Source organism: Ambystoma mexicanum, chromosome 1p (assembly GCF_040938575.1).
Source record: "Ambystoma mexicanum isolate Mex_15411 chromosome 1p, UKY_AmexF1_1, whole genome shotgun sequence".
Lineage (NCBI taxonomy): Eukaryota > Metazoa > Chordata > Amphibia > Caudata > Ambystomatidae > Ambystoma > Ambystoma mexicanum.
In genome coordinates this window covers 62,972,746-62,991,049 of record NC_090921.1, presented here as the reverse complement: position 1 = coordinate 62,991,049, position 18,304 = coordinate 62,972,746, and positions in this window count along the sequence as shown.

The window sequence follows — 18,304 nt, the reverse complement described above, 5'->3', positions numbered from 1 at the left end:
ATAGCTACGTGGGCGATGAGGCCGGCCATTCCCAAATACATGTTACTTCACAACACTGGATTTACGGGCTGGGGCACTGTGGATGTAGCAGGCTGCATTACGCACAGACTCAATGGACGTTTCTAATGTCATGTGAGTAATTATTCAGGCGTTTTGATCCCGGGATGAGGGAATGATGAATGGATGCATGGGCAGGTGATTTGGTGCAGAGTTTGCCATGTACAGGGCTTCTTGGGATCTATCCGCCTCCCCTACGCTATGTGATGCAGGGCTGCCATAGTGGGACCATCGTCTATCTGGCCTTGTTGAGCCCTCCCTGTCTCGACGCGCCCTCAGACACTTGTGTCCATGCACGTTAACATTCCCATCTGATGGATTCTGTTTTGGCAGACGCATGCACAGGTACACTCGTTCGTGATGGTGTTTACACCTAGGTATAGATGGTTATGAGTCGCAAGTGGCTTTGGGGTGTTGATGATCCTTTGGAGTGGGCTAGCATGCATATGGCTGTGGATTTCGTGTGCTCATTGAAGTGAGTTGTTCGAATGTAGTTCTGATGGCCATTCTGTTCTTGTTCTTTTCTTTTGGTTGACAGGTATCTCCTCCCCTTTTGCCACTGCCATCTGTATGCCACTCCTGCAGATGGATTTTACTCCCGACACCTGCTGCTTCGTGTTAATCGGTGGAGCAGCATTACGATCTTATGGGACGATCGCCAGTGGCCCACATGCCCTTACGCAGTACTGGTGGCTCGGAGCAACATTTCGGCCTTTCAGCTGGACTAGTGCCTCCCCATTGGGACGGCCCTGCGGTTGTGTGCGCTTCCTTTTTGCCTTTTCGTACGTGATTGTGGCTCTGTGTACCATGATGGGACAGGGCGTCACACAAGTAGTGGCTGGTCATTTCTTGCGGATGCAGCCCACAATGGTGAAATGTGTTTTGGAGTTCATGGCCTGATGGCTGTATGGGCTTGGTGATTTTGTTGTGCATTAAATTTCTATTCTGATTTGGGCCGTGTAGCGTTTTTCTTTGCAAGTGATGTGGCATGTGCCTATATGTGGGGCGATGTATTGTGAGGTGATCTGCATTGGGTTCCTGCTTCGGGGTTTAGTTGCGTGGTACTGTGCTGGGCGCGTTTGCCTACTGAGCCCGTGAGGTCAGGGATGGGGGCTGCCTATATGACAGTTTGGATGTTGTCATGCTCAGGGGCGGGGGATTGGGTTTTGTGTGACAGATGGCGGTCAGCCAGGTGGACTGGTGGAATGATGTGATTTTCGGAATGTTGCTGGTCACAGGTGCCTGTGTTTGCGTGCGTTTCGGGGGGGGGGACTGTGGTCATGTCCATTGGGATGGCTTCTGTATTCGTGCCATCTGTGCCCTGCAGCTCCCATTGGCCCCTCTTGTGTTTCTTTTGTTCGTTGGCATGCATGGGTGCTTTGTACATTTCAATGGTTGCATTGTGACTTCATTGCACCTACAGGGAGTTGTACTTTGTGGGCAGGGAGCGGTGTACAGGCACTCAGTGGGGCCGTTTACGGTTGATTCGCGATGCCGTACTTCTCGCCATGGCGGAATGGTACATTCCGCCATGCCTGATGGCGTTAGGTACATGTCCGCTAGGGTCGGAATTGGCGTACCGTTGCACCATGGTGGTGTTTGCGGTTTGGCATGGCGCGCGCGCGCGTGCTTAGTGCAGTTAGCGTTGGCGTTCACTACGGTGTCGCTAATGGCTTCGTACTTTGCGGTGACGGGTCATAGTCGCACCGAGCGCTATTCGATGGCGGTATTGCATTTCCGCCATCGTTTTCCCCTTTCCGCCAGGGTCGTAATGAGGGCCATTGTGAGTATTCAAAATAGGTCAGTTCCCAGTCTTCCCCCCCAAATTTGATTCAGTCCTGAGGACATGCTGGAACCTGTTCAATTTGAAAAAATAGAAAAATAGCAATCAATCAAAATCAAAGTAAAAAAATAAAATAAATAAAATGGTAAAGTTCTCATCTCTGCCCCCACGATCTGTCCCACGGCGGACAGATGAAGTGCCTTGACTCTGTCTCCTGGATCTGTCCTTCAGCGGAAGGTTTCACTGGAATCTCCTCAGATACTCTCTTTAGAAGTTGGACAGTTCCACTTGGAGCATGATGCCATATGTGCGACATTAACTGGATCTTTGATGAAGGTGATGACGTCAACCTCGGCAGGTGTTCCCACCATTTCTGGAAAGTCACTGACTAGATGAAACAGGACGTTGTGCGCCAGTCGGCTGTCCTCGGGAGACAGGGAGATTTGTCCTGCTTTGCTGGGTTCTGGATCACAGGCCTTTCTTTTGACATGAACAGTCTCTGCACTTTCCTGCTGCATGGATTGCGACTAGGTAGCTGAGCTTAGCCCAACGCTGGTGCAAATGTTCAGTGTTTCTTGGATCTCTAATGAAAGTAAGAGTGTCAGTGGTTCTCCCGATGATTGCTGAGCACTCCTCTATAATGCGAAAGAAAAGCGTATTTGTGAGTTCATCTACTATCGCCTGAGGTGGAAGCATTTGCATCCTTAACAGTGTATCCTGGTAACACAGCGATTACTTTCTTGTTGGCAGGATCTTCAATAAAGTCTGTGACACTGGTGACTCTCCCTACAAGTGACGGATATGTCTCTAGTACTAATTGAAAACAGGACAACTCATCCCTTGTGATATTTCTGCTGGGGGATCCCATAAATTCTGCGAAACAAGGTCTTAGTGTTGGTTACTTCAGGATACTGTGTTAGCTCCTTAGGGCAAAAGTCCTCAATCTCAGTCTATTAGAGTCTTGTGTCTCAAAATGCTTAAGTGTGGCTTGGTTCAAAAGTTCCTATCACCAACGTTGTTGTGGCTTTGGATGTACAATTCTCTTCTTCACCCTGCAAATAGGCTGCACAGAGTGTCCGTTTTATGCACTTAACCCCTTTTTGTTCTTCTTCACCCTACAACTTGAATGCACAGAGTGTCTGTTATTGTCCTTATCCCCTTTTTTTGCTTAGAGGAAAGGTCTAGTTTAAGCCATACTTTCAAAAAGGTTCTTTTGTCTTGGCTTTGCTGCTCATGCCTCCTTCTTCCTCGTCATGGATCTTGTCTGCATGTGCTGAGGTTCTACCCCGTTGTCTGTAATTTCCTCGCGGTGGGGTGCAGCTTGAGGGCTTTCTCCGATATAGGGCTTAATATCATTTAGAAAAATCCATGCTCTCCTGCCCTACAACTTTACCGCTGATGGAGTGCAGTCCTCTACGATGAAAGGGCCATTGAATCTTGGCTCGTCTCACCTGTTCCTCATGTGGTTTTTCACCAACATGGAGACTCCAGGGAAAATGAGTGGCATACGTAAACTTTGAAATGTGTCTGTTTCAGCATCTCCTGCTGCATTTTGGGCTGTGCTGCACCCTTTTCGTTGTCGCTGTAGTTGGTCTGAAATTACAGTAAGGCTGGATGTCATGCAGTTCAGATATTCGTGCAACTCGGTTCCCAGGACCTCTCGGGTTGACTTGGCATCACATCTAGCTCTATTTCGGGGGGTAAGAAGGGTACTCATTCTTCTTCCTGTGACTATCTCGTGTGGCGTAAAATGATGGTCGGAGCCTGGTTGCTTCTGAAGAGCATACAATGCCAGTGGAAGGCAGTGCAACCATCCCCTCTTTAGAGTAAGCTTCAACTTGGCTATCCTTTCCTTTAACAAGCCATTGCGCCTCTCGCATATTCCATTACCTTCTGGATGATACGCCGACGAGAACTTGTGCTTCATACCAAGCGACAAGCTGATCTGCTCAAAGACTGCGTTAACAAAATGAGACCCATTATCTGATCTCATCACTTCACACACCCCCCACCTAGGGAACACTACCCTCACTAGGAATTTGGCCGCACTTGTATAGTATGGGTGTGTACATGGACCTGCTTCTATCCATCTAGAGAATGGACACATCACTACAATTAAGTATCTGTACCCGTTACACACTTGAATCATGTCGACATAGTCGATGTGTAAGTGCTGAAAAGGCCCATTTGGCCAGGGGATGACTCCTCTCACTACTTTTAATGTGTGCCTAGCGGTGAATTGCTGGCAGATTATGCAGTCCACCATGAAGAATGCAACATGCTCAGCTAAATTCAGTATAAACCAGTCTTCTGCGAGAGTTGCTGCTAGATTCTCTTTTGACATGTGAAATGGGTAATGCAACTGTTCCAATGATATTTTTAGTAGGGCTACAGGCATTACTGGTTTACCAGTGCTGTCTTTCCGGCACAATCTGTCAGAGGGGTTTAAAGAACACCATTGACGTTTCCACAGGTTATTTTCGTCCTGAGGTGCCTCCGCTTGAGGCTCCATCAGTTGTGTCTGCCCCATATTGCTATAGGTTTCTGGTTTGCTCTTGCTATCATCATCCGTTCATGGGTGCGCGCCACTTCTACTTCCATAATTGTCTCAATTTTGGATGCCATGTGCTTGGCTTACATGTCTGCTGCATGGTTTCTGCGTGACACGAAATCTGTCCCATGAGTATGGGCAGTGCATTTCACGACGCTATCCCCACTGGGAGCTGTAGTGCCTTAATCAGTCTGTCCAATAGGGCTGCTTGCTGTACTGGCATGCCGCCTGCTCGGAGGTAGCCCCTCCTTTTCCAGCATGCTAGGCCTGCATGCACTGTGGATGTCACATAGGCGGAGTCACTGTACACCGTCATTTCCTGGTCTGCATGATTCTCAATGGCGAGTATCAACGGCAATAATTCTGCAGCATGCGCTGAATAATGAGATGGCATTCGTGCCCTGACGAGTACTTGAACTTCTCTGTTTGTTATGTGTTTCATTACGGCAACGCCTGTATATCTTTGTCCGTCTTCTTGGTTGATTCTGGAAGAACCATCAATGAAAACGATCTCACCTCCCGCTAGGGCATTTTCTTTCACCCTGGGGATTTCATCATAGAATTCTTCATAGTTTGCACAGTCATGTAACAGCTCTCCTTCAGTGACTGGCTCAGCTATGAACGTAGCTGAGTTTACTGTTTTACATCGAACTATTTTGATCGATGGATTAGATATGATCACCTCATAGGCAGAGGCTCTTTGAGATGTCAACGTGCCCTTTGGTTCCTCTAATATGGGAAATAATGAGTGCTCGACGTATAATGTCATGGAACATCCCATTACAATGGTTGTCGCTTTCTCTATGGCGAACGCTGCAGCAGCTAAGCTTTGTTCGCATGGGAACTGGCATCTCATTACTGGGTCCAGATTCCCACTGTAATATGCCAGGGGCTTGTACCCCAACGAGGTTCTTTGAGCGAGCACTGCCGTCATAACGCTGCCATTCGTGTGCGAGAACAGGTAGAATTCCTTGCATTAATTAGGAATCCCGAGAACTGGAGCCCTACAAATCGCTCTCTTGAGTTCTGTAAACCCTTTTTCCATTGTCTCAGTCCATTCAATCTTTTCCTTTGTCGCCTTGGCCTTCTTTAGTTTCTAGAGCAAGGGCTTGGTATACGAGCTTTAATCAAAGACCCATGCTGTAACATAATTGCATAGGCCTAGAAAGCTCTGCATTTGGTTTATCGTGAGTGGCTTAGCTGTGTTCATGATAGCTTCAGCCCTTTCTGGGGCTACCTTTTTCCCCTCATGTGAGATTAGCTGGCCTATGTACAGCACCTCCTAATGACAATATTGAAGCTTTTCCTTGTCAACCTTATATCCTTTCTCAGCCAGTATGGTCAGTAGCTTAACAGAATCGCACCTGCATTGTTCTTCAGTGGTGCTGCAGATTAGAATGTCATCCACATACTGCAAGACGACACTTCCTACTGCAATATTGCTCAGTTCCATCTGAAGGACTCTGTTAAAGATGGACGGGGACTCACAGTACCCATGTGGAAACCTCGTGCATTTCAGACGCATTTGTTGAATGTAAATGATGTCAGATCTTGTGAGTCAAGGTGCAACGGGATTGAGAAAAAACATTTTTCAAGTCAATCACCGTGAAATATTTCACCTCGATCGGTATGTTACACAGGATCGTGGATGGGTTCGGGACTAGAGGGAACTCGGCTTCAACAATATGGTTTAATGCTCTTAAATCTTGTATTAAATGCCAAGACCTGCCTTTTGATTTCTTGATGGGGTAAATCACTGTATTACATGGAGACTCTGACGTCACTAGGATGCCCTGGTCGATCATGGCAGAAATTGTCTTCTCAATCCCTTCATCCGCTTCTCTGGAACATGGGATATTGTCACGCTTTTGGTAAAATTGCTCCTAGTTTCAGTTTAATTTTCACTTCTCCTAGCCCCTTCAGGAGGCCTACATCATAAGGTCCTGTGGTCCATACTGAGACAGGCACCTGGGCCATGTCGCCATCAAAATATGCTGGACGGATCAGTGCCAACATCATTCTCTGTGGCACTTCTCGTTTGATCATTTTTACCCAAAATATGAGACTTACTTCCACCCTTGTCTCTTCTAAGTCAGGGTGTTCTTCCAACAGATCATCGTCGATGACGTCAGTCACTCGATACCCTTCTTCAATGGTGATCATTGCGCACCATTGTCTGCCTTTATCATCATACCCTTCGACCAATGCTACTTTCCCTCGCACTGCTGCAGTATGTATCATCCAGGGAAATACTTGTCCCTCTTCTTCATGCATAGGTATACTTGGTCTGAATATGAACTCATCAGGGGTTCTCATGGTCCTATTTGCAAGGCCTGGCAATCCCGTCATAAGCACACGCATGCCATATGCGAAGACTTCTGGTTCTAATGGTATAACTCTCATGGCTATGCGTCCTGAGTATGCTCTATCATTTTGCATACCGTTGAATAATGCATTCCTGGAGTGGAGCATACTATGCCCTCCTCCGTGAACGAGATTATCATGTTCAATTTTGTCATCAAGTCTCGACCCAAAATGTTTGCTGGGGTCTGACGCGAATACAATAAGGGCACATTCATTTCGCACTCTCCTACGGAGACTGGGGGAGTGCGTCTGTAAAGGGAACTCGACTGTGAGCGCCTGTAAAACTCTGACTATCTATGGCCTCGCTGGACAAGGAAAACTTGCCCTCCAGTATGCATGAGCGCGTTGCACCCGTGTCAACTAGGAAGGAATATTCTTTACCCCCATTCACCCTTGGTTCCCTGTTAGGGTCTGATGTCACTGATAGGATACAGCACATCAGTGTTCCCAGTGAGCTGTCCTAGTTCATATATAATTTGGACCACTGTATACTTGTGGATTTTCTCCATTGCCAGGGTTGCCTCCCCTTCCGGAGTTTGTGCCCTGAGACATTTGCGGTGGTGCCTGTTGGAATTGCCCTTCTGTCAAGTTCCCCATGCTCGGGGGTTGAACCCCCTGCTGCGCACCCTGCTGCATGCCTGGTGCTTGCTGCTGCACTGTGTGATTCTGTGCACCGCCCTGTTTGGAGATTGCAGGCGGATTCCCCATATTTGCTCCCATTCCTTGGCCATTTTGCCACGCGCCTTGGCTTCTGCACGAGCGCGCAAAATGCCCTTTCATTCCACACAGCCAACACACTGGCGGTGGTCGGGCTATTTGTCCATTTGACATATCTGGATTGCCCATCTGCACGTTTTGAAAGCCTCCTTGATCATTCTGAAAACCTCCCTGATTACTCTGTCATCCTCTCCCTCTAAATCCCCTTCCCCTTGGGTACAATCCTACATTACCCTGGTTGTTCTGCTGCGGGTTAGCCACCTGTTGTATGTTCTGTTCAGCTGGGCTAGTCAGCATGGCTCCTTCGAGAGCATACTTTGATCATTTCTTTTGCACCAGCTTCGCTTCCTCACCCTTACGAGTTGCCTCCTTTTTTCGATTCTTTTCTTGCAACAATCTACAGTAATGTGCAATAGTCAACTTTATTTCAACCCAAGGTTTGGCCTCTACCCCTACCAATTTCTTGAGCTGTTTCTGCACTGGTTCTGGCAATCCTTGGCACAATATGTCATAGAATATAGGTATAGATTTGTCCAATATTCATGCGTTTCGAGCACTCACACGTCTTGGAAATTCTACATATAAATCAACGGATCTTCTGACTCCTTCATTTTTTAAGTCATTATAGCTCCCATATCGGAAGCGTCTGGGTAAAGCACTCGTAGCGCTTTCCATACTGCTGCTCTGCAATTATTAAATGGTGCTCCATCGTGGGCAGTGTTAATTATGGTAACACCAGGGTGCCCAGCCCGTGCCCATACATCGTCTACCCTCTCACCGAGTATGGCAATCAGGAGACATTTAATGTCCCCCAGAGCTAATGTGACACCCCCTGTCATTTTTCCGAACTCGTATATCCACTTCCAGGCTCCCAATGTCAACATTGGAAGCTTGTTCTTCAAGTTCTCTCAATCCATGTGTGGCCATGGCATATATTGTGGTCTTACTCCCCGCTTTTCTAGCAGCGGAAATTGGAACGTGCTGTCTTCCTTCTCTTTCCCCATAGCTCTCCTGTCTATCGCTGGAGTTATATTCCTACATCGCCGTCTGCCTGGCAATGTCCTCAACCTGTCTACATAGGCGGGTGCCACAACCCCCACTGACAATGGGGTGTTCCTTCATGCCGGTCAGACTGTGCAGTAGACTCTGATGTCCTTAGTGTGGACTCGCTAGCATCTGACCATCGTACCCCTTTGTCCCTTGGGAGCCGCTTTTCACGTCGTCTCCCTTCTTCATTTGCCTCGCACTCCGTCTCCTCTCCGGAGTCGGAACTTGATTGTTCCCAATTTGTAATAATCCTCACATCATCATCGTTCTTACTAATTTCTAGCCTGTCCAGGGACAGTCTCCCGCTTCACTACTTCGGGTGACATCCTCAGTGTCATATAGCTGAGTGCTTTCCAAGCGCTCGTCTTCCCTTTTTCCCGTGGGATTTTTGTTCCTACCCCATTTCATCATATATTTTATCAATCATTTCCCTGATGCTTCTGGTGTCGAAGTCGTCTTCATTATTTGCCCCACTCGTGCCTGGTACTGAATCGTATGCAGGGTAGAATTCTTCAATGTCTTCCCATTCTACAACAGGATTGGGTTTTTTAACTTCCCGCTCCAGATGATCGAGATTGCGCGCCCTTTGTCTACGCTTACGTTCAATATCATGATCGAATTCTTTGCGGTTCCTCGCTTCTTCTCTGACCATATCTTCTTCTCTTCTCCTTTAATTTCTACGTTCGTTTGCCCTTCTAATTTCCTCATTTTCTCATCTCTTAACTCTTTTTTCATATACTCTTTGCTCTTCTTCCAACCTTTGCAGGATCTGCCTCTACTGATCATAGGCTGAGCTCTGTTTGCGACTGAGCGGCTTTCCTTGCTCTTCGCGATATAGCTGTTCTCCCCTCAGTCTATCCTTCCTTTTTATTTTCTCGTCCCTTATTTCCTTATCCTTGTCCTTCTCCCTTCTCTGTGTCTCATCAGACTTCTCTCTCGGTCTTCCTTTTCCATTGAGTTTCAACAATACCTGTTCTCCCATTCATTTGTCTTTCGCGAATGCTATCTCATCAGTTCTGTCTTCACTTCCTTTCCATTTTGATGCCTCTTTCTCTTTATCGAGAGGTGCACTAATCTGTGCCTGATCCTTAAATTGTCATGTCTCTCCTTGTCCCTCAGGACTGCAGAGGCAAGATTTTGATCCTGATCCTTCCCCTTAATTTTGTCACTACTGTACGTAAATGACTCATATGCGGGGTTGCTGTACCCTGTAGCTGACTTGAGCTCTCTTAGTGGGTAGAGACCCTCTGAATTACTTCCCACGGTTTCCATTTCAGGCAGGGCAGGTGGTGTGGTAGGCGTCTCACCCCCTCGGTGCATACATTTAATATCCAGTCTGCAGGAGGCTCTTCCTCTTTCGACTGTTTGAACATTTTCCAAAGTTCTAGAACAGAGAGGCGTTTCTCTAGTTTTTTGGCTGTATATGTGGCATGCAAATAAGTCATCATATGTTGTAAGAAGGCTTTAGATAAGGACCCGTTCTGTGGCCATGGCATAAGCATCTTGTGGGCGGTACCCTTAACCCACTCTGTACTGTATTTCTTAAGCTTGGGTGCATGTTTAGGCAATTGTTTACATAAGTGAGCTAATGGAGTAATATCTTCCATGCTTGAATTCTGTTTCTAACAATACTATCATGCAATTTCACCACTCCCAACAATATGAGCGAGCACCAAATACTGCAAGCTCCAATCCAATATTTTCCCGCCAACAATTTTTATATCATCAATTTACTCAAGAACATCAATTCAGGTGCGATTCCCTCTCAACTATAGAATTGCGTAAAACCCCTAATCAATTTCAAACGGCAAGGAGACAAATTTCCGTACATGTGACACATCAACAGGACCTGCATGACAAACATTAAACAGACTAGACAGATACCAGCTGGACACAGATATTTCTGCCTTCTAATCAATACCCCGACATGGAGTTTAAACAAACTCCTTTTACGAAGTCTTTAATCGTCATAGTAGCCTAATCTTTCCCTTTTATGTGGAACTATGAGTTCACGTTTCTTCTGACCAATATATTAAAGTGCAGGAACAAGGCGTATCCTCTCTTTTCTCGGGTGTCAGCCCCGGTATCCTCTCTCTTTTCTCTCGGGTATCTACCTCGGTATCCTCTTTCTTTATCTCAGGTGTTCCCCCTGGTATCCTCTCTTTTATTCAGTTATTCTAGAGTCATTACCCCTTATATATATAGAGTCTTCTCTACTTCTGACTATTTTGTTTTTCCCCACCTCCCTCCGTTACCTTTCTCTTACTTGTTCTATGCTTAAGGACATTTGCCAAAGCATCTATTTTTTGTTTCACTCACCGCTCGCATCGTTCCTCTCTGAATCTTTGGGATCACTGCCTCCTTTACCACCTCCTTTGGTCTTTTCGTTCAATCGGCTGCCCTTAGGAATGAGAAGGGTTATGCTTTGTAAGGCAGGTTCCTTCAGGCCCACTGCAGTTTTTGATGGACTTACACTATCATTGTCCACGGGAATCTTCTCAGTCTACTCAGCCGAAATGGCGAGAGTCTCGTGATATTGCCGAAGACCTAGAGTTACTTCGTGTCGACGGTCAATAGGTGTCTTATCAATAATCAATGTTGAATAGTTGATGGTCAAAACGATTCTCTGCTACTGTCATGATCTCTGCTTACAAAGGGTCAGGACTTACCCAACTCCCTTGGAAGCAGACCCATAACCCCGGTTCCGGGTGCCGGCCAGTCCCAATTGGGACCTTTTGGACCCTGTCCTGGCGCCAGTGGCACCAGGCTCATAAATATGCCCAGTCCCAGCGCTGGAAGCGCCGGGCTCATAATGCTTGGGTGGACTTACCTGCAGCAGACCATGCTGCTTACTTACCTGCCAGTTGAGCCCCTGATCCTCTTCTGTTTGGGACTACTTTTCCCGTTGGTGGGACAGGAGCCACTCCCTAGGTTCAGAACACTGGAACTCTTCTGGAAAGCAGGAACTCTTTTCTTACCTAGGCGAGGCCGTGGAAGGAGACACCTAAGCACTACAGGAGGCTATTTAAACCACACCCGATGGATGAATCTTGCTTTGCGTTATTCTGCATTCTCTGCAGCAGAACGCTCACCGTGTCTTCTGATCCTGTGCCTAAGGGAACAAAGGCTTACCATCCTGGAATCCAGTCTTCAGCAGCACTTATAAAGACAAAGAAAGAACAGGTTAGCACTACGGTCTTCAGTGGCAGCGCATCTCTTACCTGGTCCAGCGGCTGTCACCAACGCCTCGCGCTGCATTCCGGCATCTGAAAGACAAAAGCTTACCGACTCTTCGCACGCTCCGGAGGCCTTCAACGCTGCATCCCCGCATCTGAAAGACAAAAGAAGGTGCGTTTAGAGACATTGGGCAACTTTACTACTCACGTGCCATCACTCCTTCCCACGCCGAAATCAGCGGGTATCCCAGCACCCTTCAGCTTCTCTAAAGCTCCGAACTTGTACCTGCAAGGTAAAAGAGACAGTTAGTGCGCATCGTGAAGCAGGCAACAAGCGCTCACTTACGTGCTTCCAAGCGCTTCTATTCCTCACGCGGGTTCGATCCTCAACTCTCTTCAGCCCGCCATCCACCATCGCCGGAACCCTGCAAAACAAGAGGTATCATTACAAAAGAACTTTACATAAGTCAAAAGCCATACTCACGTGCTCCTCGGCACCGCCCCACAGCAGCCACGCCTTACGCACTTAAAGACTTTTAAGACATTTGAAGTGCCCAGAACTTACCGTTCGTGCAGTAAACGACGGACAGCAGTCCTCTGAGGTCAAGAGGCCTGCACCCTTATCCAGCGAAGAAACTGGTTACGGCACCCTGCCCCCGAGGCAGATAGAGAGCTCGGCGTTCACCTACCTAAGGTGAGATCGTTAACCTTTGGGGTCCTACAAGAGAAGAGAAAGGGAAGAGGAGAGAGGCACCCAATAACCCCAGTTCATTAATCCCATATTTTCTATCTGCAGACATCTTACTCTCTGAGTCAGACACACAGTGCACAGAGGTCCAGCCCGAGGAACCAACTGTGTGTTACACATCACCTTTGAAGACACGGCATTCAACCAGTCAAGACCGGCACCTCTGCGGGAATCAGGTGAGCGTTACAGCTACCAAGTGTAGAGAAAGACGGAGCGACCTCTGAACGGGCCCATGATATTCAGAGCTCGCCCTCCAGTACCTTAAGATAAGATAGCTGCACCTTGGGGAGGATGGGGTGGAGGATTCTCTTACTCCAACACCAATCAGTAAGGACAAGTCAATGGTTTGGCAAAGGAAAGTCTGTTTAATGACAAGTACAAAAAACGGGGAAACAAATGGAAATCAACAGTGATGTGATCGCCTGTCTCGCTTCAACTTCCCAATTCTTCATACAAACAGCAATTCTTATAGACAAAATTTGGCACCATTTGACGTGTAAAACTCAAAGTTTGTCATGCAATTCTATTGGTCGGAAAAGGTAACTTAAGTATAGGTGTTATATATGTATATGGTAACAGAGTGTAAGGATTGGATACCTTTTATCGGGTGGGTGTCAACGCCCATCCCCCTATATCACTCGTGGTAGACGTCACTACAAGTACGACGTCTTATTGTTTCTACTAGCTATGGGACCCTAGATTATTTGGTCTATTGTGATTGGGTGGGTTACACTCCTAGGCATAAATCTCTACTTTAATTAGCAGCATGCAGAATGGACACCCAGATGTGGTGTGCCCCAAGATTCACCCTGCCTCCCTTCCATCAATCAGTACTTTAGGGCAATGTGTCAATTAATTGGCTGAGGATGGCCTCGAAACTGTAGCTTCTTATCAGGAAAGGTTATGGCATCCTCGGGTTCTGGGTGACATCAGACGTTGGTACCTCTTCGCGCTTGGCTCGTCACATGTTTGTTCACTGTGAATCTGCTTCATTTTCCTTCTTTTCGTGTATTTGATTCTTCCTTAGCCTTGCTACCTGCCTGGGGTCTCCTTATCTCGACCTTCACTGGCTGGCTGCTATGCTCTTAAGTTTCGTTTCTTCGATGTTGCCGCTCTCCTCCCTTCCTTGAGTTGACCTTGAATTCCCAGACATGAGCTGCTTTGTGCTCAGGTTCGATTCTGCTCTTTCGTTCTGGCATTAGCTGGAATATGGATCTCAGCCTGGTTGGCCCCTTGCAGCCTGGGCTTAATTCTGCTTTAGTAAAATGGATTGCACTTGTATAATATGCTTTTGAGGTAGATATATAGTTGGCGCTTGCCGCTCTATTCTTCTACTAAGCATAGCAAGCAGTATCATTTCCTTAGCTTCTTGCGTTCCAAGCCTACTTACAGGCATTTGGCCAGTTGCATAATTCAATCCTGTTTACGTCTCCTTTGAATTTCAATGTCGTCTCTTCTTCAATGTTCATGATGTCATTATTTGTAACATATCATCTTTGTGTGACTTCTTTTGATCCGCGTTATGTTCGTCTATGCGTCTGTCCAGTCCCTTGTGTTGTTCACCATTTGCCTTCGATTAAGGCTCTTTGGGTCTCTTCTGGGACAGTTTGCAAGTAGTCTTCATTTCGTGTTAACTGCTGGTACGGTTGTCTCAGTGGGTATCGTGCTGCCCATGGTTGTCTGGTTATGGGTACTTCAACAGGTATTGCTCTTCTGATGGGCACGGGGCAGAGTGCTAGTGCCGCTCTCTGTTGGTTTATTTGTTCCTCATACGTCACATATCTTGGCGAGTATGTTCCTGGCACCTCAAAATGGGGGGATGGAGTGCAGGCCGTATCTGGGACCTCCTCTACACCCCTTATACTGATGTCCACCCTTGGTTCCACATGAGGCTTTGGAATCACGGATAGTATGGAACACATCAGGTCTGTCCAATTGCGGCTACACCCTCATCCCATTACTTGAGAAAGGATCCCTCCTTTGGCAGTGACATCCCTTATTCCAGGAGTCATTAACTGACCTGTGTTTGTGGTTTGCTGAAGTTGCATAGGCAATTGGTGCGACTGCCCTTGTGGCTGATTAACTGCTACCTGCTGTGGTTGCAAGCCTTACTGTACTCTCGGCGCTTGCTGCTGCACTGTTTGATTCTGCGCAAATCCATCTCCAGTCTGCTGTGAATATGCAGGTGGATTTGACATACCCCCTCATGAAAACTGACCATTTTGCACCATCCCTTGATTTCTACACGTACAGAAAAAGTGCCCTGTCATTAGACACTTCCAAAATATAGGCGTGGTCTCCCAACCTGCCCATTTTGCATACCATGATTACCATTCTGCATATTTTGAAACTCACCTTTCTTATTCTGAAAGCTTCCCTGATTATTCTGCCAATTCCCTTGATAACCTTTCCAACTTCGTCTTCGAAATCCTCTTCCTCGTGGAGCACATCCACTATTACTTTCATCAAACTGTCTTTGATTGTTTTCCTGCTGCATTTTCACTGTCTGCTGTGAATTCGATCTGTCTACTCTGGTCAACATTGCCCCTTCAATGGCATACTTGGATAGTTTCTTCTGGACTAAATTTGCCTCCTCGCCTTTGCAAGCATCGTCCTTTTTGCAAATCGTTTCTTGCAAGAGTCTGCAGTAATGCACAATGGTCAGCTGAATTTCCGACCACGTTGTAGCTTCTATCCCCACTAACTTCTTGAGCTGCTTCTGTACTGGCTCTGGCAGCCCTTGGCATAGCATATGATAGAATTCTGGTATAGATTTTCTCCAAGATCTGTGCGTTTCCAAAGCCCAAGATTCCTGAAAATGTTGAATGTAAACCAGCGGATCATCTCTTTCCTTCATATTTTTTGTCATTATAGCTCCCATATCGGACATCTCCAGATACAGTATTCGAAGTGATTTCCATACTGCCAACCTACAGTTATTAAATGGAGCTCCATCGTGAGCAGTGTTGACTGCAGTCACACCAGCATATCCTATCCTTGTCCATACGTCATCCGCTCTCTCACCAAGTAGGGCGATTAAAAGACCCTTAATGTCCCCTATGGCCAACGTGTTTCCTCACGTCATTTTCTCTAATTTATGTATCCATTTCCCAGCACCAGATGTTAAATTTGGGAGATTACACCTTAAATTATCTTGGTCCAGCTGGGGTCACGGTATATACTGTGGTCTGGCCCCTCCTTTTTCTAACAAAGGAAACTTTGAGGCCCCAAACTCATTCTCATCTCTCATCATTTGTCTGTCCACTGCAGGGACAATATTGCCATATCGACGTCTACCTGGCACTGATCTTAACCTGTTTACATAAGGCGGCAACTCCCACCTCTGACGCCTTAGATACAGACATGTTTAAACCCAACCATCTTACTTACTTATCCATAGAAAAGCATCCCTTGGAACCACATGCGATATCTTTCTCTTCCCTGTGGAAGGCATCCATTCTTCATCTGACATTTCTTGAGCCCAACTCGTACACCTTCTCTCTTTGTCATCTCTATTTAGAGTCAATCGGTCTAAAGACAGCTCCTTATGTCTCACACTACATGAGGCTTCCTCCGTGTCATAAAACTGAGTGCTCTCGAGACAGTCACGTTTTCCCTTCCCCTTTGTCTCTTTCTGAGCTCTCATTTCATGATATACTTTATTGATAGCTTCCCAATGCTACTAGAGTCAAACTCGTCTTCTAAATTTGCTCTAGACTGGCCTGGTAATGACTCGTATTCTGAAATAAATTCCTCTATATGCTCCCATGCTACTTTTGGATGAGGATTTCTTACTTCCGTTTCCAAGCAATCAAGATTGCATGCTCTCTGCCATCTTTTACGTTCCATATCATCGTCAAATTCTCTTTGCTTGATAGCTTCTGCTCTCACTCTGTATTCCTCTTTCTTTTTCATATCCCTTCTTTCATTTGCCCTTCGTATCTCTTCATCGCTTCGTCTCTGCATTCTTTTATTCCTTAACTTTTGTTCTTCTTCTTCTATTATTTTTCTTTCTAGCCTCTCTTGCTCATCAGCTTTTCTTTGTTTATTGTCACATTTTCTTTGTTCTTCTGCTCTCTCTTTTTTTTATCTTGCTCATCTTGATAGAACTGTTCTCGTCTCTATCTTTTCTTTTCGCTCCTTCGTCTTTCAATCGTTCTTCCCTTTGTCTTTTTTATCTTGCTTGTCTTAATCTTCCCTTTGTCTTATGTCCTCAATGGCTATACCATCAAGTTTAAGCAAAATCTGACATCCCATCCATTCGTTCTGTAAGAGTGCTATCTCATAAGATGTATCTCTTTCTCCCTTCCATCTCTTTATTTCTCTTCCTATATCTAGAGATGTACTTGGTCGGTCCCTACTTTCCTTATCGCGTCTCTCCTTGGCCCTCAGGACTTTAGAGATGACATCTTTCTCAGCATTTTTCTCTGTATAACCCATCATCTTTCTTACTCTCGTCTTCTATTTCAGACAGGGCGGGTGGATCAAAGGGTTTTTCACCCCCCTCCTTACATACATTAAGTATTGAATCTAAAGGAGGCTCTTCATCTTTCTCTTGTTGGTACATTTTCCAAAGCTCTAAGCTCGCTAGTCGCTTTTCTAGCTTCTTCCCAGTATATGTTGCATGCAAATATGTCATCATATGCTACAAGACTGCCTTCGATAGTGATCCGCCTTGCAGCCACGTCATAAACATTTTGTCTGCGGTTTCTTTAACCCATTGTGCACTGTATTGTCTAAGTTTAGGTGCATGTTTTGGCAATTACTTGCAGAGATGCTCAAGTGGGATAACATCCTCCATCCTTAACCTTTCACTCTTAACTTGTTAGCACTTGCTTGCCTTTTTAATCACAGGAATAAAAACATGTTTCAGGAAACCAGCACAGTATGAGCGAGCACCAACCGTTGCAAGCTACATTCCCATCAATCACAATTTTACTTTAATCTTGCTAAAAAACAACCATCAAATGCATTTAAAAAACAATCAAACTTCTTTTTCAACTTCACACTTCTCTATTTATCATCAATTTTTCTTTAACTATGATGTCATAATTTTTTCAAAACCACATAAAACAAACAGATAAACCTGACCGGTCACATAAACCTCCTATGATCTTCTTTCTAAGACTCGTCTTGCCCTCTAAAAAATACTTCAAGTGAAGTGCAAATTAACCTCTTTGAAACCGTCTTTATCCGGTTCCGTCTCCTAATGTTCCGCTATTGGACTCCGGGTTCCAGCTTCTTCTAACGTTCTTTAAAACTTAGCTATAGGGCGTATCCTCTTTATCGTGGCCTGCAAACGATATTTCTTATTATATTGCTAGGCCACACTCAAGTCAATTTCATTCCCCATACATATATATTTTTACACTCTTACTCTTACGTTACGTTTATCCCGCCTCCCTCTGTTACTTTCCTTTGTTTTACTACGCATGCATCAATTTGCCATACTCCTCAGTTTCTACTGACCATTTGCATATTTTCTTCTTCAGACCCTCGGGATCGTATGCCTCTGTTACTGCCTCTTCAGACTGTTTTCCGTTGCGCTCTTCGTAGACATGGGAGGGGATTCTCATAGAAACTAAGGGGACCAGTCAAACCCTCCTTGCAAGGATTTTTTTTTTCAATTACACCAACCACTTTTTACAGGGAGCTTCACGTCCTGTCAGCCGAATGGCAAAGGTCGTGCGATATTACTGAGACTCTAAAGTTTACTGATGTCGATGAATTTTTTAAAGAACCATCCTCTATCTTCTACCAAGTTGCCCAGCCCTTTAAGATGAGTAGCAATACCCTGGAGATGGATGGGGATGCAGATTTTATTCATAGATCAATAATCAAGATGACTCTAGTAGTTTGGC